Below are 26,843 nucleotides of genomic sequence, written 5' to 3' on the forward strand. Positions count from 1 at the left end.
ACTCTTCAGCACCAAAGGATAATGTGAAACCTGTGTGGTTAGAGTAGCTTTACATTTATAGTCGGATGCAGAAAGAATGGACCTCTCACACACATACACAATCATTCAAACTCTACTCAGTAATGTACTGTAATATGTGCATTATGAATAAGAGCTAATGAAAATCGTTAAGGACCAATAGTTTTGTAAAGCAGGACGGAGTTTGGGAAACCCTGGTGTAACATACTATTACATAGGAGGCTTGATATAAATTCAGCTCCGAGGATTAAGGATTATTCAGCTAAAAGCCCCAGGCATTATCTCTGACAACAGAGAGACCAAACAACTAGGTTAAAGGTCACATCCATCAGGCATCAGATGGATATTATCGGCTATTATTAGGTTACGACATGGTCACCGCATGTTGATAATGATCATGAGGACTTTATTGTATTTGTTAGGAAATTATTGTTGCGTTATACAGCATCCAACACTGGATCAGGAAGACCTGTTTGGTGGAAACTTTACAAAGATCATGTTAAATATTGGACCCAATATATAGACAATTGCTTTATGATCTGGACAGGCTATTAAATTAAATTAAACAAATTTCTTCCTTTTCCTTCACTATGGAAAAGAACATTAACTTTATACATTTCTTAGATGTGCTTGTTACAAAGGGACAATCTCTAAGTAGTACAGTTTACAAAACACCTACAGATAAATTACTATACTGACAGCTGATAGTCATCACCATCTCCCCCTAAAATGAGGTTTACCAGTAAGCCAACTTCATAGCCAGCGTCGCATCTGTGACAGAGAGGAAGAATATGACAGACAATCAAATTCTCTCCTTGAGCATTTCCGCTTGAGAGGAAACCCAGATACCTGGCTTGATAAAGCTCCGAAACAAGTTAAAAGCTTGAACAGAAGCTAGTTACTTAATAAATCCCACCAAAACAGAAGGAACAGTTCTCTGTAAACTACACTGAACAAAAATATAAACGCAACATGTAAATTTAGGTTATTATATCATGCCTGTTTAGGTTGCCATTTTCCATGTTGGTTTGGTGGGTAGTTGTCCATGTTTAGTTGCCTGTGAGCAGTACGTTGGCTTCACGTTTCGTTTGTTAGTTTGTTATTTTGTTAGTTTGTTAAGTGTTCTTTGTTGAATTAAATGATGTATTCCAATCGCGCTGCACCTTGGTCCACTCCTTTAAACGGCCATGACACACTGAGTACCATTCTTCATATTTTCAAGCATGGTGGTGGCTGCATCATGTTATTGGTATGCTTGTCATCGACAAGGACTAGGGAGTTATTTAGGATAAAAATAAATGGAATACAACTATAAGCAGAGGCAAAGTCCTAGGGGAAAACCTGGTTCAGTCTGCTTTCCAACAGTCACTGGGTGACAATTTGATCCAAGATCGCGTAGCAGTCGGACGTGTGTTTTTGTCTTGTCCCGTGTATATATCGTTTTCTTCTGATATATTTTGTATATATTTTTATCTCACTTTCAATCTACGGACTGAATATACTCTCCTGCAACCCGACTCACCCAATGTGGTACGGATCTGCTATTTTTATACTTTAGAACCGGAACCCTCATCAGTAGCTAGCCAGCTAACTAGCTACTAGCTAGTAGTCAACTAGCCACTGCTAGCGGTCCTCACCATTAACTCGGACATCAGCCAGCCCCAAACCGGTCAATTCCTGCCAGTCTGCATAGCCCGATATCAACCCAGAGCATATCGGACTGCTTTTTCTCTACCACATCTCCGGATTCCTACAGCTAGCTAGCTGCTATCCGAGTGGCTACTCCTGGCTAACGTCTCTGTCCCAAAGCAAGCACCTGTTAGCTTGGAGCTAGCCTTGAGCCATGCCCATCTCCCAGCTAGCCAAAGAGGACCACCAGCCAATTCTTAGGCTACAATACCTCTTTTGCCAATTGACCTGGACCCTTTACTTCCAACACGGAGCCCCACCAATCTATCCCAACTGGTCTGCCGACGTAACCGTCCGAGGTGGTTTCAACAGGCTCTTCCGTTACGAGGTCGCCGGATGCCCATCTGCTAGCCCTCGCCCGCAAGCTGTCTGAATCGCCGTGTCTCCAGCTCGCCTAGTGTAGCAGCAACTACGGAATTGGCTCCCTGACTCATCTAGTGCTACTCATTGGACCCTATGATCACTCGGCTACACATACCTCTCCCTAATGTCAATATGCCTTGTCTATTGCTGTACTCACATCCTACCATACCCTTTGTCTGTACATTATGCCTTGAATCTCTTCTTCTGTGCCCAGAAACCTGCTACTTTTACTCTCTGTTCTGAACGCACTACCCTTATCCGTACCCTTATCCAACTCCTCCTCTATTCCGCTGGAGATGTAGAGGTTAACCCAGGCCCTGTAGCCCCCAGCATCACTCCCATTCCCAAGGGTGCTCTCATTTGTTGACTTCTGTAACCGTAAAGAGAGAGAGTTTCATGCATGTTAACATTAGAAGCCTCCTCCCTAAGTTTGTTTTATTCACTGCTTTAGCACACTCCGCCAACCCTGATATCCTAACCGTGTCTGAATCATGGCTTAGGAAGGCCACCAAAAATCCTGAAATTTCTATCCCTAACTATAACATCTTCCGACAAGATAGAACTGCCAAAGGGGGTGGAGTTGCAATCTACTGCAGAGATAGCGTTCAGAGTTCTGTCATACTATCCAGGTCTGTGCCCAAACAATTAGAGCTTATACTTCTAAAAATCCAACTTTCCAGAAACAAGTCTCTCACCATTGCCACTTGTTATAGACCTCCTTCAGCCCCCAGCTGTGCCCTGGACACCATATGTGAATTGATTGCCCACCATCCATCTTCATAGTTTGTCCTGTTAGGTGACCTAAACTGGGATATGCTTAACACCCTGGCAGTCCTACAATCTAAGCTAAATGCCCTCAATCTCACAAAATTATTAAGGAACCTACCAGGTACAACCCCAAATCCGTAAACACGGGCACCCTCATAGATATCATCCTGACCAACCTGCCCTCTAAATACACCTCTGCTGTCTTCAACCAGGATCTCAGCGATCACTGCCTCATTGCCTGCGTGAGTGATGGGTCCGCGGTCAAACAACCACCCCTCATCACTGTCAAACACTCCCTAAAACACTTCAGCGAGCAGGCCTTTATAATCGACCTGGCCCGGGTATCCTGGAAGGATATTGACCTCATCCCGTCAGTAGAGGATGCCTGGTTATTCTTTAAAAGTGCTTACCTCGCCATCTTAAATAAGCATGCCCCATTCAAAAAAAAATTGAACTAAGCTCAGATATAGCCTTTGGTTCACCCCAGACTTGACTGCCCTTGACCAGCACAAAAACATCCTGTGGCGTTCTGCTTTAGCATCGAAAAGCCCCCACGATATGCAACTTTTCAGGGAAGTCAGGAACTAATATACACAGGCAGTGGGGGAAAGCTAAGGCTAGCTTTTTCAAAAAGAAATTTGCATCCTGTAGCACAAACTCCAAAAGGTTCTGGGACACTGTAAAGTCCATGGAGAATAAGAGCACCTCCTCCCAGCTGCCCACTGCACTGAGGCTAGGAAACACTGTCACCACCGATAAATCTATGATAATCGATCATTTCAATAAGCATTTTTCTATGGCTGACCATGCTTTCCACCTGGCTACCCCTACCAGTGTCAACAGCTCAGCACCCCCTGCAGCAACTTGCCCCCGCCCCCCCCCCCCCCCCCCGATTCTCCTTCACCCAAATCCAGACAGCTGTTGTTCTGAAAGATCGGCAAAATCTGGATCCCTACAAATCAGCCGGGCTAGACAGTCTGGACCCTCTCTTTCTAAAATTACCCGCCGAAATTGTTGCAACCCCTATTACTAGCCTGTTCAACCTCTCTTTCGTATCATCTGAGATCCCCAAAGATTGGAAAGCTGCCGTGGTATCCCCCTCTTCAAAAGTGGAGACACTCTAGACCCAAACTGTTATAGACCTATATCCATCCTGCCCTGCCTTTCAAAAATCTTAGAAAGTCAAGTTAACAAACAGATCACCGACCATTTCGAATCCCACCGTACCTTCTCCACTATGCAATCTGGTTTCCGAGCTGGTCATGGGTGCACCTCAGCCACGCTCAAGGTCCTAAACGATATCATAACTGCCATCGATAAGAGACAATAATGTGCAGCTGTATTCATCGACCTGGCCAAGGCGTTCGACTCTGTCAATCACCACATTCTTATCGTCAGACTCAACATCCTTGGTTTCTCAAATTACTGCCTCGCCTGGTTCACCAACTACTTCTCAGATAGAGTTCAGTGTGTCAAATCTGAGGGCCTGTTGTCCGGATCTCTGGCAGTCTCTATGGGGGTGCCACAGGGTTCAATTCTCGGGCCGACTCTTTTCTCTATATATATCAATGACGTCGCTCTTGCTGCTGGTGATTCTCTGATCCACCTCTACGCAGACGACACCATTCTGTATACATCTGGCCCTTCTTTGGACACTGTGTTAACAAACCTCCAAACGAGCTTCAATGCCATACAACACTCCTTCTGTGGCTTCCAACTGCTTTTAAATGCAAGTAAAACTAAATGTATGCTCTTCAACCGATTGTTGCCTGCACCCACCCACCCGACTAGCATCACTACTCTGGACGGTTCTGACTTAGAATATGTGGACAACTACAAATACCTAGGTGTATGGTTAGACTGTAAATCTCCTTCCAGACTCACATCCTATTTCGCAACAAAGCCTCCTTCACTCATGCTGTCAAACATACCCTCGTATCCTACCGATCCTTGACTTCGGCGATGTCATCTACAAAATAGCCTCCAACACTCTACTCAGCAAACTGGATGCAGTCTATCACAGTGCCATCTGTTTTGTCACCAAAGCCCCATATACTACCCACCACTGCGACCTGTATGCTCTCGTTGGCTGGCCCTCACTACATATTCGTCGCCAAACACACTGGCTCCAGGTCATCTATAAGTCTTTGCTAGGTAAAGCCCCGCCTTATCTCAGCTCACTGGTCACCATAGCAATACCCACCCATAGCACGCGCTCCAGCAGGTATATTTCACTGGTCATCCCCAAAGCCAACACTTCCTTTGACCGCCTTTCCTTCCAGTTCTCTGCTGCCAATGACTGGAAGAAATTGCAAAAATAACTGAAGCTGGAGTCTTATACCCCCTCTCTAACTTTAAGCATCAGCTGTCAGAGCAGCTAACCGATCACTGTACCTGTACACAGCTAATCTGTAAATAGCACACTCAACTACCTCATCCCCATATTGTTATTTATCCTCTTGCTCTTTTGCACCCCAGTATCTCTACTTGCACATCATCATCTGCACATCTATCACTCCAGTGTTAATGCTAAATGGTAATTATTTTGCCTCTATGGTATGCCTTACCTCCCTACTCCTGTACATTTGCACGCACTGTACATAGATTTTTCTATTGTGTTATTGACTGTACTTTGTTTATGTGTAACTGTGTTGTTATTTTTGTCGCACTGCTTTGCTTTATCTTGGCCAGGTCACAGTTGTAAATGAGAACTTGTTCTCAACTGGCCTACCTGGTTAAATAAAGGTGAAATAAAATAAAATAATTGTGAATATCTATGTAAATTTGACATTTCTGTATTTCATTTTCAATAAATGTCTTCACTTTGTCATTATGAGGTATTGCGGGTAGATGGGAAAAAATATATTTAATCCATTTTGAATTAAGGCTGTAACACAACAAAATATGGAATAAGTCAAGGGGTATGAATACTTTCTGAAGGCCCCGCATAATAAGAAGATATATAAATGCTGCAGAGAGAAATGTTGTTATTATACAACGTTTCATCTCACATTCAGCACCGTGCTGTAATCTGTGAGAGAATACAGTACAACGGTACATCTCACATTCAGCACCGTGCTGTAATCTGTGAGAGAATACAGTACAACGATACATCTCACATTCAGCACCGTGCTGTAATCTGTGAGAGAATACAGTACAACGGTACATCTCACATTCAGCACCGTGCTGTAATCTGTGAGAGAATACAGTACAACGATACATCTCACATTCAGCACCGTGCTGTAATCTGTGAGAGAATACAGTACAACGGTACATCTCACATTCAGCACCGTGCTGTAATCTGTGAGAGAATACAGTACAACGATACATCTCACATTCAGCACCGTGCTGTAATCTGTGAGAGAATACAGTACAACGGTACATCTCACATTCAGCACCGTGCTGTAATCTGTGAGAGAATACAGTACAACGTTTCATCTCATATTCAGCACCGTGCTGTAATCTGTGAGAGAATACAGTACACGGTAAATAAAGAGAAAAGTTGGGCAATTTCAAAGAGTTGCACAATTTCGTTTTGACTCATCCTCCATTGATCACAGTGTTGTAGAGCTTTAAAATGATTACCCAGAAAATGCTTTACGGATGAACCGGAGCCATATCTCTGAAAAATGTAAATAACGCTCCAGACTATCTTTCTAAAGGGCCAGGGGAAACAAAATCCTCCAACAAACTTAAAAAAGGGTTTTAATACTATTTGTGATTGAACACACACACACACTAGGGACCTTGTCTGAGATAAGGGGTTTTCTTTCCCACATTCATTCATTAAGCCAGCGTTGTGTTTTAGTGTAACTATCTCAGAGCAGACCGAGTGTCCTTTGAACCCAGGTATGCTTAGCAGTGTGGGTAAACTGCACACAGGTAGACAGACAGGACAGCAGGTATTACTGCTGGTCGATAATACTGCTGTTCAGCACTTCTGTTGAAAGCTGCCTGGTGGACTGACGGAGGACACCCAACAGCCCAGTGGTTATTATGAGCCGGTTATAAGGTCTGTTATACTAAAGCCTGACAGAGCAGTCAACACACTGGCTGATACTGTAATGACAGAGGCTTGGATACAGATAGATCCTACTGTAAGCAGGATCTGCAAGCTACAAACTCACAGGAATACAGTACCAACAGAGGGGACAAAACCATGTAAAAATATATATGAAGAAAAAAAATGAGTTAGACCCATGTGCAGCACTGTCCCAGTCCTGTGTTGTAGTTGTTGCTCGCTCTCTCTCTCTCTCTCTCTCTCTCTCTCTCTCTCTCTCTCTCTCTCTCTCTCCTCTCTCCTCTCTCTCTCTCTCTCTCTCTCTCTCTCTCTCTCTCTCTCTCTCTCTCTCTCCTCTCTCTCTCTCTCTCTCTCTCTCTCTCTCTCTCTCCTCTCTCTCTCTCTCTCTCTCTCTCTCTCTCTCTCTCTCTCTCTCTCTCTCTCTCTCTCTCTCTCTCTCTCTCTCTCTCTCTCTCTCTCTCTCTCTCTCTCTCTCTATTCAAGGGGCTTTATTGGCATGGGAAACATATGGTTACATTGCCAAAGCAAGTGAAATTAATAAACAAAAGTGAATTAAACAATAAAAAGTGAACAGTAAATATTACACTCACAAGTTCCAAAATAATAAATGTCAATATACAGTGTTGTAGCGATGTGTAAATAGTTAAAGTACAAAAGGGAAAATAAATAAATATGAGTTGTATTTACAATGGTGTTTGTTCTTCACTGGTTGCTCTTTTCTTGTGGCAACAGGTCGCAAATCTTGCTGCTGTGATTGCACACTGTGGTATTTCACCCAATAGATATGGAAGTTTAATTAAATTGTTTTTGAATACTTTGTTGGTCTGTGTAATCTGAGGGAAATTTGTCTCTCTAATATGGTCATACATTTTGCAGGAGGTTAGGAAGTTTCCACCTCATTTTGTTGGCAGTGTGCACATAGCATGTCTTCTCTTGAGAGCCAGATACGGTATGCCTATAGCAAGGCTATGCTCTGTACATAGTCAAAGATTAACTTAATTTTGGCTCAGACACAGTGGTCAGGTATTCTGCCACTGTGTACTCTCTGTTCAGGGCAAAATAGCATTCTAGTTTGCTCAGTTTTTTTGTTAATTCTTTCCAATGTGTCAAGTAATTATCTTTATGTTTTCTCATGATTTGGTTGTGTTGCTGTCCTGGGGCTCTGTGGGGTCTGTTTGTGTTTGTGAACAGAGCCCCAGGACCAGCTTGCTTAGGGGACTCTTCTCCAGGTTCATCTCTCTGTAGATGATGGCTTTGTTATGGAAGATTTGGGAATCGATTCCTTTTAGGTGGTTGTAGAATTTAACGTCTCTTTTCTGGATTTTGATCATTAGCGGGTATCGGCCTAATTTAGCTCTGCATGCATTATTTGGTGTTTTACATTGTACACGAAGTTTCAATATTATGTTCCTTTTGATGGCATAGAAGGCTGATGTTTAGGCCAAGGTATGCATGTCATTTGTATTTGTGATCCTGGTAACTGGACCTTTTTTGCAACACTATTTTTGTCTTACTGAGATTTACTGTCAGGGCCCAAGTCTGACAGAATCTGTGCAGAAGATCTAGGTGCTTCTGTAAGCCCTTTGTTGGGGACAGAAGCTCTCTCTCTCTCTCTCTCTCTCTCCTTCTTTCGTTTACATTTCTCTCCCCCTCTAATTCATCTCTAAGACCCAGGTTCTGGCACACACAAGTGGGAACGCACTCACACACTAATAGAGGTCACATTAGCTTGGCGGGAAACACAAGGTGATTATGGAAATTCAGTCAATTACTGCAGACAGAGTAAACACCCTTTCCATCATTTTTGACTCCTATATTTATGTTTTCTTAATAGTTGTACTGTAGATGTATGAAGGCCGTTATTTTCCAAGGGCATCTTGTTTCCCTCTGGTCTGTGTGTGTGTGTGTGTGTGTGTGTTTAACTATACTTGTGGGGACCAGAAGTAGTAAACAATAATAAACAAACAAAAATGTTATATTTTGTTAGTCTCCACAAGGTCAAATGCTATTTTTAGGCGGTTTAGGTTTAATGTTAGAATTAGGTTTAGGGTTAGGAGCAAGAGTTAGTTTTAATGTTATGAGCTAGGGTTAGGTTTAGGGTTAGGGTTAAGGTTAGGTTAGGTTTTTGGGTTAAGGTTAGAGTACGGGTTAGGTTTAGGGTTAGGGGTTAGGGAAAATAGGATTTTGAATGGGACTGAATTGTGTGTCCCCACAAGGTCTGTTATACAAGACCGTGTGTGTGTGTGTGTGTGTGTGTGTGTGTGTGTGTGTGTGTGTGTGTGTGTGTGTGTGTATCAACATCTGGATGTCATAATAACTCCGAGTCGGCAAAAACGCCTCAGACTGGAGCCAAACAACCAACAACTGTCTATCCAGGCAATGGGATATAAAACATTTACATATTACAATATATTATACAACATTAAATCATATAGTTATAACACTAGAGATAGAAGCAGACCAATACATCAATTGTAGTGGCCTTAGAGTTTGTCAATGTACAGTTGAAGTCGGAAGTTTACATACACTTAGGTTGGTGTCATTAAAACTAGTTTTTCAATCACTCCACATTTTTTACATTTACATTTTAGTCATTTAGCAGACGCTCTTATCCAGAGCGACTTACAGTAGAGTGCATACATTTTATTACATTTTTTACATACTGAGACAAGGATATCCCTACCGGCCAATCCCTCTCTAACCCCTAACCCGGACGACGCTATGCCAATTGTGCGTCGCCCCACGGACCTCCCGGTTGCGGCCGGCTGCGACAGAGCCTGGGCGTGAACCCAGAGACTCTGGTGGCGCAGCTAGCACTGCGATGCAGTGCCCTAGACCACTGCGCCACAAATTTCTTGTTAACAAACTATAGTTTTGGCAAGTCGGTTAGGACATCTACTTTGTGCATGACACAAGTCATTTTTCCAACTATTGTTTACAGACAGATTATTTCACTTATAATTCACCGTATCACAATTCCAGTGGGTCAGAAGTTTACATACACTAAGTTGACTGTGCCTTTAAAGAGCTTGTAAAATTCCAGAAAATGATGTCATGGCTTTAGAAGCTTCTGATAGGCTAATTGACATAATTTGAGTCAATTGGAGGTGTACCTGTGGATGTATTTCAAGGCCTACCTTCAAACTCAGTGCCTCTTTGCTTGACATCATGGGAAGCTAAAGCTAAAGAAATCAGCCAAGACCTCAGAAAAACAATTGTAGACCTCCACAAGCATGGCTCATACCTGGGAGCAATTTCAAAACACCTGAAGGTACCACGTTCTTCTGTACAAACAATAGTACGCAAGTATAAACACCATTCTCCCCTCAGCAGCCTCCACTGGCCTAGATAAAGAGGCTAAAAGCCAGTCATGTTTGACAATTATAATGTAGGATAATTAACATGAACTTTTGAAGGCTTGATTCTTTTGACATTCTTTTGGCATGGTTCGTTCAGATGAACTGGTCACAAGAGCAGAGAGAAAGGCCAGTGACTGTAGCGCACTGCACACATCAGCCACCTTGCAAGGCAGTCAGCATTTTGAAACTATTTAACAATTAACTTAACTGTTTTAAACCTGGTTTTATTTCATTTTATGAGGCATGTCTTGCCAAAATCAGACCATGTTTTGAGGGAATTATTTTATGAACACTTCCTTGTGTCATTGAAACCAGCATTTTCTATTCTATTGGTTTTCAAATCAACTTTCTTTCATTGTCCAGCAGGCAAAGACACACTCCTAGTCATATTAGAAACCCATGCTAGTTAGTCATATTAGAAACCCATGCTAGTTAGTCATATTAGCAACCCATGCTAGTTGTTGCATCTTTAGATCTCCCCCTCTTACTACATTTCTGACAGATATTTTCATCTATGTCACATGAAACCGCTCGCATGTGAGGTGCACATTTTAGAACCGTGTGTTCCCGCTAATTGCATTTTGGAACATTCGCACATAGCCTACTGCTGTGTGCGCATGCGCTGTGCTTCTAATGTGAACAAATTATATCTGTTGCCTTAGCGTCATTGCTTTCTAAAATAATTATGTACAGTAGCTGTAGGAATTTTGGATCAATCGTTCCAGAACTGTCCCAGAGTCTGTTTAAACCGTCCCAGACATATTTTTTTATCATTCCGGGGACAACGGGACGCCTGTCATTTCGAGCCCTGACTACATACCCAGAGAGAAAGCACATTGTTCCATCCCTCTCTCTGAACCTGTTGGATGATTATTTCTCAGTTTCTCTCCCTTGCTGCGTTGGCTCTAGTAATGATTGGTAGGACTGGGGGCATTCAGGATACAACGGACGAGGAAAACAAGAATGAGGGAGAAGTAAGTAGCTAGCTAGTGCTAGTTAATTAGTTGGTTGTTCTCACATCACTTGTCATGACTGCCTGCTGCAGCATTCTCTCAACACACACCCCTCCGGCCATTCCCCTCCCTCCTTCTCTCCACTCACTGACTCACTCACTCACTCAGCAAAAGCCTGCCTCACTGCCTGATAGTCAGCAGTAGCAGGTCACAGTGAAATTAATTGTATATTTTTAAAGAGAAATGCCATGACGTCTGCGGTGCAATTTAGAAGTCGAACAAAATCCCGCAACCCGCATCCAATATATTCTCACCCACGACATCGTTTTCAAAGTAGGGAAACGGGAAAACAGCGGACATGGCAACCCTGGTACGGGTTCGCTTCACGCTGTTAGTGTGGTAGCCAGGGGTCCAAGACAGTGGAGAAGTTGAGCCTCATGCTTCAACACTCTTAAGAGTCTACCTTTAACCTAATAAAAACACTTCTGTAGGAACGACGTTTGTGCAGCCTTACACATTATCACAGCATATTGGCTTTGTTTGGCCTGCCAATATTGTTATTCTCCGACCATGTTATATAAAAAACTTGAGCTTTGATAACAAAATAAATCAGTTGCTGTATGACTTGTGAGGCACAGCTGAGCATAAATTGAAAGAATTCACTTTTTTATTTTACTGGACTGGTAGTAAGTCTCAGCAGAGGGAGGGAGAGAGCAGCAGTAGAGATCTGTATATAATGATGAGATGCTCAAGTCTCCTAACAATGGGAGTTGTTGTCCCAAAGGCAGGAAGGCAGGCAATAAGCTTAGGTACAAAATAAACCCATAGAAACGCATTGGGCTTATTTTGGACAGATTTTGGCGAGAGTGAAACCCCTCGCTTCGCCTCTTCCTCTCTTGCAGCAGAGGGTCCGGCCTCTCACAGTCCCTACTCTCTCCTTTCCTCCGGTGAGACTGTCCAGAGCCAGAGAGAGGGGACACCGTCCTCCACCTGATGGCTAAACTTGAGTCGCACCACATCATTTCTGCCTTATGCACAAATGTATTTTGTTCCTATGACCAGAAAAAGTGAAATATTCCTCGATATTAAAATAGATATGATGAGCTGCTACTAATAAAAACGCAGGGCTATCGAGACGCTTGGCTACTAATTCATTACAGCTGCAGTGAGAGTGGAAGCAGGGAGAAGAGCGTTTTATGTTTTTAAAAGTGTTGAATAAAAACAGTGTTGACATAAAAACATAAACATGAATGGAGACATAAAAACATAAACATGAATGGAGACATAAAAACAGAAGCTCTTTGATGTATTCTTTGACAGTCTCTCTCTGTCCCTTCAGACAAATGAAATGGTTAAAAATGGGAACACTTTGCCTACCCAGCGTGTGCAGTGTGTGCTTCTGAATTGAGTGTACTTTCGACAACTGCGCAAGACAAATAAATACAAATGAATAGGCGCCCAATCTTTATCCTTGGCTTTTCTACAAAAAATGTTTGGTGATCAACTAGGAATGCCTTGAAGATGGCGCTTGGTGACCACTGATCTAGGGTTTGTGTTACAGCCAGCCACTATGCTTTTGTCCCAAATGGCACCCTATTCGCTACATGGTGCACTACTTTGGACCAGAGCCCTATATAGGGAATATGGTGCTATTTGGGATGTATCCTATGACTGTTTTTTTTACCTTACTTTATTTCTCCTCACTTTAATGGTATTCAATTGGTAGTTACATTCTTGTCTCATCGCTGCAACTCCCATATGGACTTGGGAGAGGTGAAGGTTGAGAGGCATGCGTCCTCCGAAACACAACCCAGCCAAGCCGCACTGCTTCTTGACACAATGCCCGCTTAACCTGCCAGCCGCACCAGTGTCAGAGGAAACACCGTCCACCTGGTGACCATGTTAGCGTGCATTGCACCCAGCCCGCCACATGAGTCGCTAGAGCACGATGGGACAAGAACATCCCTCCCGGCCAAACCCTCCACTAACCCAGACGACGCTGGGCCAGTTGTGCGCGTGGGTCTCCTGGTCGCGGCCGACTGCGACAAAGCCTGGACTCGAACCAGAATCTCTAGTGGCACAGCTAGCACTGCGATGTAGTGCCTTAGACCACTGCGCCACTCGAGAGGCCTACATCCCATGACTGTTTATTGCCAAGTCACTATAATAAGGTTGAAGAATATGTGAGGTCATAAATGTTACTTGAATTACCTCTTCAAATGAAACACATACGGTATAAAGCTACATGCTTGAGTCATTTAATAGGTTATAAACGACTATTTGAACACAATCCAATAATGATGTATTGAATTGTGAACCTGTAAAGACACATTGTGCGCATTTACATAACAGCTCTGCTAATCTGGATCATAATACAGGAGTTTAATAGCAATGTGAATATGTCTGCCAAAAGTGGACTTATGTGGACATTTAGCTAGACTCAAAAGCAACAGCAATATACGTGGTTTTTTTAAAACGCCAAACTATAGTTGAAAATTCTTTAAGAATGAAGACACATGAAACAATGTAAATAAACCTGCCATGTGTTTTTTGGAGAAACAAAAGATGGCAAAGCGATGACAAAATCCTCATTGGGGTCACACAGTGAAAGCATACTGTGCTAGAAAGCAGAATGATGCATCTTTGAATTCTACAAGGTTGATAGGCCATTCAAAAACAGCATTCTCTATTATTCATCCTCTACGAGCACACAGTGTTGTTTTATTGGTGCTAAGTTAATTCATGTTATCCCTGGGAGTGTTATATTCAGACCAAAGCAACGTCCTTGAGAATGGTTGATGGGTCCTATTCTGAAGGAGACATGACAGCAGCGTCAATGACTGAGCCTACGGTGTTATGAAAAACTATTGTGGGACGCAGTAGGCCTATGTTATCAAGGCTACTTTAGGCTCTTTAGGTTTAGAAGAAAAGCTGCGACACATAACTGTGCCATTAACAACAGTTGTACAAAACACACAAAAAATGATCATGAATTCACATATTAAAGGGAAATTCCACCACTTTTCAACCTCATACTCATTATCTCAGCGCCATACCAGTGTCTACATAATATTATGTGAAAATGGCGCATTTCTACGATCTGTGGTTAAAAAGCTAAGAAGAAAAGTCTTAAAATATCCTTCCCCATGACATCATCGAGTAGGATTTTTTTATTTTGAAATTGTGATTTTCAAAACTTGCAACAAGTTTCTAGCCAGAGGTAGGCTATTTTCTTGCTCCCCGCGTCACTGTGAATCTCACAGTGTTTAAAAATCACTGTTATTTTAATGTTTTAACTTTTGATGATGTCATCAGGTAGAACATTTTAACTTTATATTTGTTACTACAAAACATAGAAATGTGCCGCTTTCACATGTGGACACCAGTGGAGGCTACTCAGAGGAGGAAGGGGAGGACCATCCACCTCAGTGAATTTCATAAAAATAAAAATGGTAAAACGTAAAAAAAGTTATCCTTTTTAGATAAAAATGTACTAAATATATTCACATGTCACCAAATAATTGATAAAAAGACTGTTTTGCAATGAAGGTCCACAGTAGCCTCAGCACTGTAGAGTAGCACCATGGTGTAGCCGGTGGACAGCTAGCTTCCCTCCTACCCTGGGTACATTGACTTCAATACAAAACCTAGGAAGCTCATGGTTCTCACCCTTTCCAAAGACGTATACATTAATTATGACAACTTCCAGAGGACGTCCTCCAACCTATCAGAGCTCTTGCAGCATGAACTGACATGTGGTCCACCCAATCAAAGGATCATAAAATTAATCTAGTGCTGAAAGCATAGGCTGCAGAGCATAAAATGTGGTGAGTTGTTGACTCAAATTGAGCGAAAGAAAATAGTTGAACAGTTTTGAACAAATCAATTTCTTCAAAAATTAAGGGGATGCAAGAGAGAGAGAGAGATTTGGTCATTGTTTTCACTTTCAGTTTCAGTTACTCGGCTAGCAAATGCAGCTACTGTAGCTAGTTAAGCCTACTCAAACACCCAGCTCCAACAGAGGGATGCTAAGTTAGCTAGCTGGCTATGACTATCCAACACAACACTGGAACCCTTCCAAGTCAAGGTACGCTTTTGGTTTCACTAATTTATTGCCACCTGGGCCAGCCAGTGTAATTGCTAAACTGCTTACTGACTGTACACTGTACTGCATGATTGTAGTGGGTTTACTAACGTGTAGGTTCTATTAGCTATGTTGACTATGATGTTATTTTAGCTAATATGGGGACAACAATGTAGACTGTGTGTAGAGGTTATGATATGGTTTGGCTTTAAAGTTCTTTTTGCCTGATCTTATACAGCTGATGTGTTGTGCATTGAAGTCCACAAACATAGGGAAAAGGTGAGAGGAGTGCGTATAGATGTGAGAAGGAATACAACGTGGCTGCTATGAAAGTGAATTGTGATTACATGTGATAAGGGGTGTATTCATTCTGCCAATTCTGTTAAAACGTTTCTTAAACGAAAGAAAACGGAACGTAACGGGGATAAACATACCCAAATTTGTCCAATAGAAACTCTCATTTGCAACTGTTGGACTAATGAATACACCCTAAACCTGTGTGCACCTACATTGTAAACCTTAATTCATAGGCTAGTTTGTAGCAACCTCATGATAGGTATAGGGACAATTATAGTATAATGTAGTACCCTAAACCTATCGATGTTACATTGAACTGGATGAATGGAATATGAATGACAGTCTTCCAACATGCTGTAATAGAAATAAGGCCTTGCTCATGGAAAAAAATGGTCCTCCCTCATCATAAACGGCACCGACCGCCACTGGTGGATACTGGGATGGAGCTGGAGATAATGAATGAGGTTGGAAAGTGATGACATTCTCCATTGAGCTTGCTTTTTAGTCCAGGACTAGGCTTAATGTGTGTCCAGGAAACTGCCCCTTAAAGATCAAAAGCAAAAAAACATTCAAGAATGATTTTAAGAATGTGATAGTGCTATTTGTATTTTACACTAAACAACCCCACAGACAGATAATGTTTTGCATGTCAGCAGTCCAGTTTTTAAGATATAGGATTTTCAAGAAGTTCAATATCTTGAAAACTTGACTACTGGCATGCAAAACATTATGGGACTGTATTAACTATGGACTAATGAAGACAATTCACAAATAATGTTTTGAGTGGATTATTTCTTTAAACACAGCAGGGTCAGACAGACACATGACCACTACAGTATATCTATTACCAGTCCTTGGTGCTCTGATAACGACACGGTTGTTTTTAATTAATTATTCAACTCCTGTCTTTGACCTAGAGTAGGTCTGGATGGGACAGACACCAACAACACAGGCATACTAGGAGGGCCTTCAAGTCATTTCTGCTATTTCAGTCTACTAGTTGTCTGTATCTATGGTTACTTTAAATACATGGTTTATACTCTTTCTATGTCTAAGGTCAAATTACTGACTGATGTCCCTACAGGTTCACAGTTCAACAAATGTTTTCTTCTTTAAAAAATGTATACAAATTATTCCAACTGTCTATTGATGCTGTGGTACGTTCTACTGTACTGTATGTAGATTCAGAGTTCAGATCTCTGGTAGGGACAAAGCCAATCATTGGAGTTCAGATCTCTAGACACAGCCAATCATTGGAGTTCAGATCTCTAGACACAGCCAATCATTGGAGTTCAGATCTCTAGACACAGCCAATCATTGGAGTTCAGATCTCTAGACACAGCCAATCATTGGAGTTCAGATCTCTAGACACAGCCAATCATTGGAGTTCAGATCTCTAGACACAGCCAATCATTGGAGTTCAGATTTCTAGACACAGTCAATCATTGGAGTTCAGATCTCTAGACACAGTCAATCATTGGAGTTCAGATCTCTAGACACAGCCAATCATTGGAGTTCAGATCTGTAACTAGGGACACAACCTCAGCTGTAGACATAGAGCAGCAGTAGCTCCTGGCAAGGTGGTAGGACACTGTCATTGCAAGTTAGAGACATCAACTCAGTACAGGCTGACTCATTATACAAAATGATATTAAACTGACAGGGACAAACGCTCTTGGGGCCTTCTTCCATCAAATTAATTGTTTGATTTGTTCCAAAAGCATGATTCAATTGGTTGGTGAAGCCATACAAAGCAGAAGGCTCTGGGGACGGTTCATTTTGGTTAAGTGCTGTGCGATTCATGACAACATGGTTGACGGCCAGCATTACAACATCAACCCATCATGTTACTGTACGTTACTGTATGTTACTGTGCGTTAACCATCATGTTTCTGTTACTGTACACCAGCCTGTGATGTCATGTCAGCTATCTGTCATATTAATCATCAGGTTCACCAAGAGTCTACACAATTTATAGTTAATTATATGCACCCTTAAAGGTGGACTCAGCTAGATGACTTTGCATGCACCAAGTAAAGACATAGTGGGTCAATTTCCGCAACAACTATGAGCGTTGAAGTGTGAGGCTAAACTTCTTCGCTGTTTTGGTCCCATAGGGTGCCATTATAGACTAGATAGTCTGTCTATAGGCTGAGGCCTGGCAGAGACAGAGGGTGAGTGACCGGTATGGGCCGGTACAGGCCGGTCTGGGAGGGGCGGCGTGGCTGTGGGGTCAATGGGCCGGGTTTACATAAGCTTAGCTGGGCTTAATCCTCTGTAAGCCACAACCAGTCCCATGATGCCGTTTACTGTTGGCTGTACGTAGTATGTATGTAAAGCTGTTATAAACCCTGCCTGTCTGTCATAACTCAAGTAACTCAAGTAACTAGTAATTTCTGTATAGAGCTATTGTCTATAGAGTAGAGGTCGACCGATTATGATTTTTCAACGCCGATACCGATTATTGGAGGACCAAAAAGCCGATACCGATTAATCGGCCGATTTTTATTTTTTTATTTGTAATAATGACAATTACAACAATACTGAATGAACACTTATTTTAACTTAATATAATACATCAATAAAAACAAAGTGTTGGAGAAGAAAGTAAAAGTGCAATATGTGCCATGTAAGAAAGCTAACTTTTAAGTTCCTTGCTCAGAACATGAGAACATATGAAAGCTGGTGGTTCCTTTTAACATGAGGCTTCAATATTCCCAGGTAAGAAATTTTAGGTTGTAGTTATTATAGGAATTATAGGATTATTTCTCTCTATACGAGTTGTATTTCATATACCTTTGACTATTGGATGTTCTTATAGGCACTTTAGTATTGCCAGTGTAACAGTATAGCTTCCGTACCTCTCCTCGCTCCTACCTGGGCTCGAACCAGGAACACATCGACAACAGCCACCCTCGAAGCAGCGTTACCCATGCAGAGCAAGGGGAACAACTACTCCAAGTCTCAGAGCGAGTGACGTTTGAAACGCTATCAGCGCGCACCCCGCTAACTAGCTAGCCATTTAACATCGGTTACACCAGCCTAATCTCGGGAGTTGATAGGCTTGAAGTCATAAACAGCGCAATGCTTGAAGCACAGCGACGAGCTGCTGGCAAAACGCACGAAAGTGCTGTTTGAATGAATGCTTACGATTACCATCGCTCAGTCAGACTGCTCTATCAAATCATAGACTTAATTATAACATAATAACACACAGAAATACGAGCCTTAGTTCATTAATATGGTAGAATCCGGAAACTATCATTTCGAAAACAAAACGTTTATTCTTTCAGTGAAATACAGAACCGTTCCGTATTTTATCTAACGGGTGGCATCCATAAATCTAAATATTCCTGTTACATTGCACAACCTTCAATGTTATGTCATAATTACGTAAAATTCTGGCAAATTAGTTCGCAACGAGCCAGGCGGCCCAAACTGTTGCATATACCCTGACTCTGCGTGCAATGAACGCAAGAGGAGTGACACAATTTTACCTGGTTAATTTTGCCTGCTAACCTGGATTTCTTTTAGCTAAATATTAAAAAAGATATACTTCTGTATATTGATTTTAAGAAAGGCATTGATGTTTATGGTTAGGTACAGTTGTGCAACGATTGTGCTTTTTTCGCAAATGGGCTTTTGTTAAATCATCCCCCGTTTGGTGGAGCTGGCTGTCTTTGTTAGGAAGAAATAGTCTTCACACAGTTTGCAATGAGCCAGGCGGCCCAGACTGCTGCATATACCCTGACTCTGTTGCAAGAGAAGTGACACCATTTTTACTAGCTAAAAGAAATTCATGTTAGCAGGCAATATTAACTAAATATGCAGGTTTAAAAATATATACTTGTGTATTGATTTTAAGAAAGGCATTGATGTTAATGGTTAGGTACACGTTGGAGCAACGACAGTACTTTTTCACGATTGCCGCCACATCGATTATATGCAACGCAGGACACGCTAGATAAACTAGTAATATCATCAACCGTTAACTAGTGATTATGATTGATTGATTGTTTTTATAAGATAAGTTTAATGCTAGCTAGAAACTTACCTTGGCTTCTTACTGCATTCGCGTAACAGGCAGGCTCCTCGTGGAGTGTAATGTAATCAGGCGGTTAGAGCGTTGGACTAGTTAACCGTAAGGTTGCAAGATTGAATCCCCGAGCTGACAAGGTAAAAATCTGTCGTTCTGCCCCTGAACAAGGCAGTTAACCCACCGTTCCTAGGCCGTCATTGAAAATAAGAATGTGTTCTTAACTGACTTGCCTACTTAACTAAAGGTGTAAAAAATATATATATATATATCGGCCAAATCGGTGTCCAAAAATACCGATTTCCGATTGTTATGAAAACTTGAAATAGGTCCTAATTAATCAGCCATTCCAATTAATCGGTCGGCCTCTACTATAGAGCTTGTGGTCATTACTGCATGGTCTGTTAAGATGAGGGATTCAGATGTGTTCAGGGTCAGGGTAGCCTAGTGGTTAGAGTGTTGGACTAGTAACCGGAAGGTTGCAAGTTCAAATTGCAAGTTCAAATCCCCGAGCTGACAAGGTACAAATCTGTCGTTCTGCCCCTGAACAGGCAGTTAACCCACTGTTCCTAGGCCGTCATTGAAAATAAGAATTTGTTCTTAACTGACTTGCCTAGTTAAATAAAGGTTAAAAAAATATATATTAAAAAAAATATATATGAGTTCAGGGATTCAGATTAGTTCAGGGATTCAGATTAGTTCAGGGATTCAGATTAGTTCAGGGATTCAGATTAGTTGAGGAATTCAGATTAGTTAAGGGATTCAGTTGAGGGATTCAGATGAGTTGAGGGATTCAGATGAATTAAGGGTTTACGTTGAGGGTCATATGAGTTGAGGGATTCAGATGAGTTGAGGGATTGAGTTGAAGGATTCAATTGTTATTTTTGTCGAGCAGTTGGTTCGCAGTGGATGGCATCTACTGTGTCCCTTTTTGAGATTTGTGTCAACCTGACTGGTGTCCGGGCCGGCAGGTAGCCTAGTGGTTCGAGCAGGGGCAAATAATCAAAAAGTTGCTGGATCGAATCCCAAGCTGACAAGGTAAAAATCTGTTGTTCTGCCTCTAAGCAAGGCAGTTAACCCACTGTTTACCCCAAGACATGGATGTTGATTAAGGCAGCCCCCTGCACCTCTCTGATTCAGAGGGGTTGGGTTAAATGTGGAAGACACATTTCAGTTGAATACATTCAGTTGGACAACTGACTAGGTATCCCCTTTCCCTTAAATGTGGTTTCTTCTCTATCACCAAGGTTTTAAAAAACTGAGAAGTGTCTAAGGGGGTTTGAAGCCAGAAGGAAGCAATAATGAGAGAATGCTTTTCTTGTAAATGTTTTTGTCACAGAGAAAAAATGTAATGTGCATTTCCTGTAATTGTATCTTTTATCTTACCTCATTTGCACTCACTGTATATAGACTTTTTGTTTTCTTTTGTTCTACTGTATTATTGACTATGTTTTGTTTATTCCATGTGTAACTCTGTGTTGTTGTATGTGTCAAATTGCTATGCTTTATCTTGGCAAGGTCACAGTTGCAAATGAGAACTTGTTCTCAACTAGCCTACCTGGTTAAATAAAGGTGAAATAAATAAAATAAATAATTATCAGAACAGAAAGCAACTATTCAGTCACTTCTCTTGTCATTATTTGAGAGCTTTTCTTGCTGATTTAATGTCTCGCTCCCCATCCCTCTCTGTAAAATTGAACAGCTCTTTTCATTAGGATAAAACACAGCAGCAAGCATCATGACTCAACACTGAAAAAGCAGTTGAAAGTAAATCCTTTAATCTAGCACTTTCAGTGTTGGCAAAAGAGCAGAGTCCTAACGCACAGTCAGACAGTGACCAACATTGGCACAGGATTGTTGTCTTACCAAATAACATCATATGGAATTCTGCAGAACATTTTAGGTCAAGCACAAGTGCATTGGTAATAAAAAATTCTATAAAAAAAAGTTGATTGATTGGTTGACTGACTGATTGATTGATGAATGGATTGATTGAAGCATATTAAATGGCGTAGCCCACAGGATTTTACAGTTCAGTGGTTCTCAGCCATACACTCACAAGATCAAACCCAGCAGGACAATCCTAATGCATCTATGTTTAATCATCGTCTAAGAGTGGAAACTGTAGCTGATGATCATTGAATAGTATTGCCTGACGTGGTGTGTCCATAAATCCCTGTCTGCAAGGGCGTAGGAGCTGGGGGGAGGACAGGGGGGACATGTCCCCTTCAGTGTTAGAAGCAGGAGGGAAAAACAGTGAATGTTTTGAAGCCAAGAACACTTGCTAGCTACAGAATTACTTGCACAATCACTGTCTTAGTCTTCATCATAGGGTATCAAGTTCAGAATGCCACCAGTCAAGAAGAGAGAAAAGATAGGACATAAGAATTTTTTTTTTCAAAGATGTGCAAAGGACTGTAAGTAAGGTTCTCGGCAACAGCACACACCGCCCCTGGCAAACTAGCTGGCCAATTTGAGTGCTTTCAGCTTAGACGTCTTTAATTTCATCAGAAATTATGGGTCATGAAGTTGTGTTCCATGTGTTAAGACTTTGTTTGGTGTTATCAGTGACAATCATGAACAGACATACAGGCTGAGAGGAAGGGAGAGAGAGGCCACAAACCAACAGGTACGATACTGAGAAGTGACTCTCCGTGCTCATAGAGTTAATAGGCTGATGATCTGTCATAGTGTGAATCAATCTGAATGATTTTATATGATCTCTGATGAAATGATAGCAGCTTAAGTCTAGAGGGTGTATTGGATGTGTTAACTTCTTGCAGGCATGATGATATTACATTTTTGATAATTGAGTGGCGATTGATTAATTTCAGTTTGACCATTCATGCCTACTTTCTTTTATTAAAACAGTTTTTAACTGTGTATGTTGCTGGTTATTATTACAGTATAATAACTGAAGTTTCAAACCATATAGAATTTAGAGTAGCAGTAGTAACAACCTAACAGGAGAAGTGAGAAAAATTGAAAATGAATCATATAGTAGCAGAGAGTACAACATGGTAGTTTAATTAAATATATGCATATTAATAGTCACACTGGTATTCAGTATAAGAAATTGCCCTGGTCTTTAGACTGATTGGACTGTACCAGTGTAAGTGCCCCTCTGCAAGGTCCCCCTTAGCCTTGTACATTTTCCCATCTGTAAATTAAGATTTGTCTGAATCCTTTTCTCAAAAGTCACTAGAAATTTGCGTTTAATACCCATTTCCCCACAAAACAATCTCTGTAGAATAATGCCCCCCCCCCCCCCCTCCAATGGTAGAGTCTCTCCTATGCCCCTGCCTGTTTGTCACATTAACTGATTGAGGTGATGGTTACCTGTGAGCATAGTCATGTTTTTGTCGCTCCTATGCTTTCTCTACATGCTTTCAGTTGTTTTTTGACATGCATTCCTGATTCAATTGTCAACTGCTCAAGGTAGTTTTCACGGCAATAGTGCCTTTAGTGATCATATAGGCCTACTGTTGTCATTACAGCTCTGAGAAATGAGAATGCTTCCAATTTCATAGACAGGAAGTCGGATAATAATAACCAGTTTTGTACCAGGCAGCGTTCAGTGGGATGCATTCCAAATGGCACCCTATTCCCTATATTCTGCAGTGCACTACATTTGGGTAAAAAGGAGTACGGTACACTGCATAGGGAATATGATGCCATTTGGGATGCACACCACTGAGAGTAGGTGTTTTAATCAAGTCTAGCAAGAGCATGCATAATCACAGCACATTGACTCGTGACTCAGGATGGAAGGTGTGTTAGCCCGATACAATTACTTACTCTTATATTATACAATGTCTGAAATGACTTATCTTGTTAACTAAAGCATGATTGGATCTAAACATCTTCCAATTGGAATTGCATGAGCTGAAGTCAATTATCCATTTGAGGTCAAGAGGAATTGGTATTAGAGTTGAAGATGCACTATGCAGAAATAGCTCTCCCATTTACTTGTTGCAAAAATTCTAATGGTTCACCTAATTTCAGTTTGTGACAAAACAAGCAAGTATAGTGTAGAGAATCATTGTATTTTCAGCTGGTCTACAAAACCGAAAGTAAAAGACACAAAAACAAAACTTATGAAGAGGAAGCATAGAAATAGGGAACATAGAATATATCTACTTTATCCCTCCCCCTCCCTCCTTCCCACCCTCAGGACCTGAGCCCTAGTACCATGCCTCAGGACTACCTGGCCTGATGACTCCTGCTTGTCCCTGTCCCCAGTCCACCTTGCCGTGCTGCTGTTCCAGTTTCAACTGTTCTGCCTGCGGCTATGGAACCCTGACCTGTTCACCGGACGTGCTACCTTGTCCAGGACCTGCTGTTTTCCACACTCTCCCCCCCCCCCCCCCCCCCCCCCTCACTCTCTCTCTCTACCACACCTGCTGTCTCGACCTCTGAATGCTCAACTATGAAAAGCCAACTGACATTTACTCCTGAGATGCTGACCTGTGCACCCACTACAACCACTGTGATTATTATTTGACCCTGCTGGTCATCTATGAACGTTTGAACATCTTGAAGAACGATCTGGCCTTAATGGCCATGGCACACCTGGCACAGCCAGAAGAGCACTGACAACCCCTCAGAGCCTGGTTCCTCTAGGTGTCTTCCTAGGTTCTTGCCTTTCTAGGGAGTTTTCCCTAGCCACCGTGCTTCTACATCTGCATTGCTTGTTGTTTGGGGTTTTAGGCTGGGTTTCTGTATAAGCACTTTGTGACATCGGCTGATATGAAAAGGGCCTTATAAATAAAATGTGATTAATTGATTGACTTGCTTTCAATGACAATGATAGATTGATAACACACATTTCCAAAAGTTACATATTGCAGCTTTAAGCTGAGATGGTAGAGATGGTCTAACTTTTGAATGAGAGTTATTTAAATGACTAAAATATGTATTTTTTAATTGTAAAGATTACATTATGTATCTTATACTTGAATGGTAGCGATGCTTGTAATGTTGACTTATGTTAACAGACCCCTTGTAACGGCTGTCTAATGACTCTTCCTCGGATGAGGAGGAGGAGTAAGGGTCGGACCAAAATGCAGCGTTGAATGTAGACAAAATGAATTTATTTGACAAGACGAACACTGACACGAACTACACTTGATAATTAACAAAATAACAAACCAACGACGTAGACTGACCTGAACATAAGAACTTACATATAGACACGAAGAACGCACGAACAGGAAAGACTACCCAAACGAATGAACAAACGAAACAGTCCCGTGTGGTGCCACAGACACAGGAACAATCACCCACAAACAAACAGTGAGAACAGCCTACCTTAATATGGTTCTTAATCAGAGGAAACGTCAAACACCTGCCTCTAATTGAGAACCATATCAGGCAGCACATTTAACCCAACATAGAAACACTTAACATAGAATGCCCACCCCAACTCACACCCTGACCAACTAAACACATACAAAAACAAGGAAAACAGGTCAGGAACGTGACACCCCTTTTTGAACTATCCACTAACCGTAACTCTACAGTGGCAAATTGTTGCGTATCAAGAGTTGCAGTAGTTTGTTGATAGTTTGAGTAGCCCAACTAAAGATCATCTATAGCACGTGTTAAACTCATCCCACTGAGGGCCAAATGTCTGTGGGTTTCCGCTCCACCCTTGTACTTGATTGATGAATTAAGGTCACTGATTAGTAATGAACTCCCCTCACCTGGTTGTCTAAGTCTTAATTGAAAGGAATAACCAAAAACCAGCAGACACTAGGCACTCCATGGGATGAGTTTGACACCCCTGATCTATAGGGACTATCCAAATGAAGTGTGACTGTGACCAAGGTCTGTCTGCCCTTGTGGTGCTTGTCTTGACCTTGAGTCTTGAGTTCCTTAGTGGAACAGGGGCAATGCCATGGCATGGGGTGCATGTAGAAAATAAATAACCAATGACTAAAACAAACACATACTGTACAAGTTCCATGCATGTCACATATTCAGCTGTTGGCTACCTGCCCGATTGCTGTGGATGGATATTATCTCTATAAAGAGTGGCAGGCAGATGGCTATAATTAGGGCGAATTAGTGTTTAAGACAGACATACAGGCAGACAGACAGACAGTGATGAGTAATGTGTATGCAGGCTTGCATCATCCATCTCATTTCCCACCGAATGCTTTCCATAGATAACTTTCTATCCAGTCTCCCACCATGAATTACTGAACTAACATTAAAACTTGTGTCTATCAGACTAGGAATAATAGGGGGATTGCATAATTGCACATTATGTTACCATTGTAATACAATCACATGTTCACGTGTCACATGTAATATGTAGTAACATGTATCATGTTATTATTATGTCCCTATTCCTGTGTCATCCTTTTTACAGCTTATACTTCACATACCAGCCTACTTCGAGGCTGCTGGACAATTATATACAGTACTAGTATGGCTACTGTACAGGCTATAGCATAAACTATCATCTCTTCAAAAACAATGACAGCCTCTCTCATCAAACAAGTTGATACCGCGCGCGGCATTCTGCAGAATACACGTACTGAACAGACATTTTTTGTGTACCAAATGTGGTGGTTCAATGTCAAGACTTTTACCTGTCTTTTAACTGGTAATGCAACCGTTTCAGCTCTTTTCTCAAAGCTCTGCGAGGGGTTGTATATAACATGTTTATTAGTGAACAACATGTCAATGCATGAATATACATAAATTGCGGGAATACATATATTTCCGTGTATAAAAGATAACTCTCCAAAATATAAACCGGTGCGTGCGTCGTTTCAAAAACATCACACGCGATAGCCTACGCGCCAGTCCCACAATAAAACAACTAACTCTCGTCGTTACTTACTTTCAGAAGGGAGCTCGTGCAATGACCCAGGTTCAGTTGTTTACAAACATTCTCAGTCGATGTGAAACAGAATTCAATCTTCTTAATTATTCTTCAAGCGTGCAGCATCAAAGCAGAAAGTAGGTATAGTTGCAGGCATGCGGAGTAATTTGACCCTCTCATAATAGAAACTACCATCACGAAGAGGAGGAGCAGGGGAGGATCGGATCAAACCAACACCGATACAACTCTGCCCTATAGCAACAGGAGGGATGCATCGAGGCGTTGGAGGAGAGAGATATTGCAAATTGGTTGTGACGAAGCGGATTGGATAGGAGAGGAAATTACAACACGTCAGTTGTTCATCATACCAAAACAGTAGCGACCTACTCATTTATCAGACTATGAGACAGGAGAGCTGAT

The 26,843-nt window shown here is 41.7% G+C and overlaps 1 protein-coding gene across 1 annotated transcript in view; it reads right to left on the reverse strand.

Annotated features, from left to right (window-relative positions):
• The window catches only part of LOC129857379 (oxidation resistance protein 1-like), a 179,410-nt gene extending 152,798 nt beyond the window's left edge, over window positions 1-26,612 (reverse strand). The window contains exon 1 of the mRNA XM_055925578.1: window positions 26,442-26,612. The gene's annotated coding sequence lies outside the window, so the exon portion shown is untranslated. The remainder of the gene's footprint in view (window positions 1-26,441) is intronic.
• Between the last annotated feature and the right edge of the window lie 231 nt (window positions 26,613-26,843).

The sequence above is a fragment of the Salvelinus fontinalis genome, chromosome 6 (assembly GCF_029448725.1).
Source record: "Salvelinus fontinalis isolate EN_2023a chromosome 6, ASM2944872v1, whole genome shotgun sequence".
NCBI lineage: Eukaryota > Metazoa > Chordata > Actinopteri > Salmoniformes > Salmonidae > Salvelinus > Salvelinus fontinalis.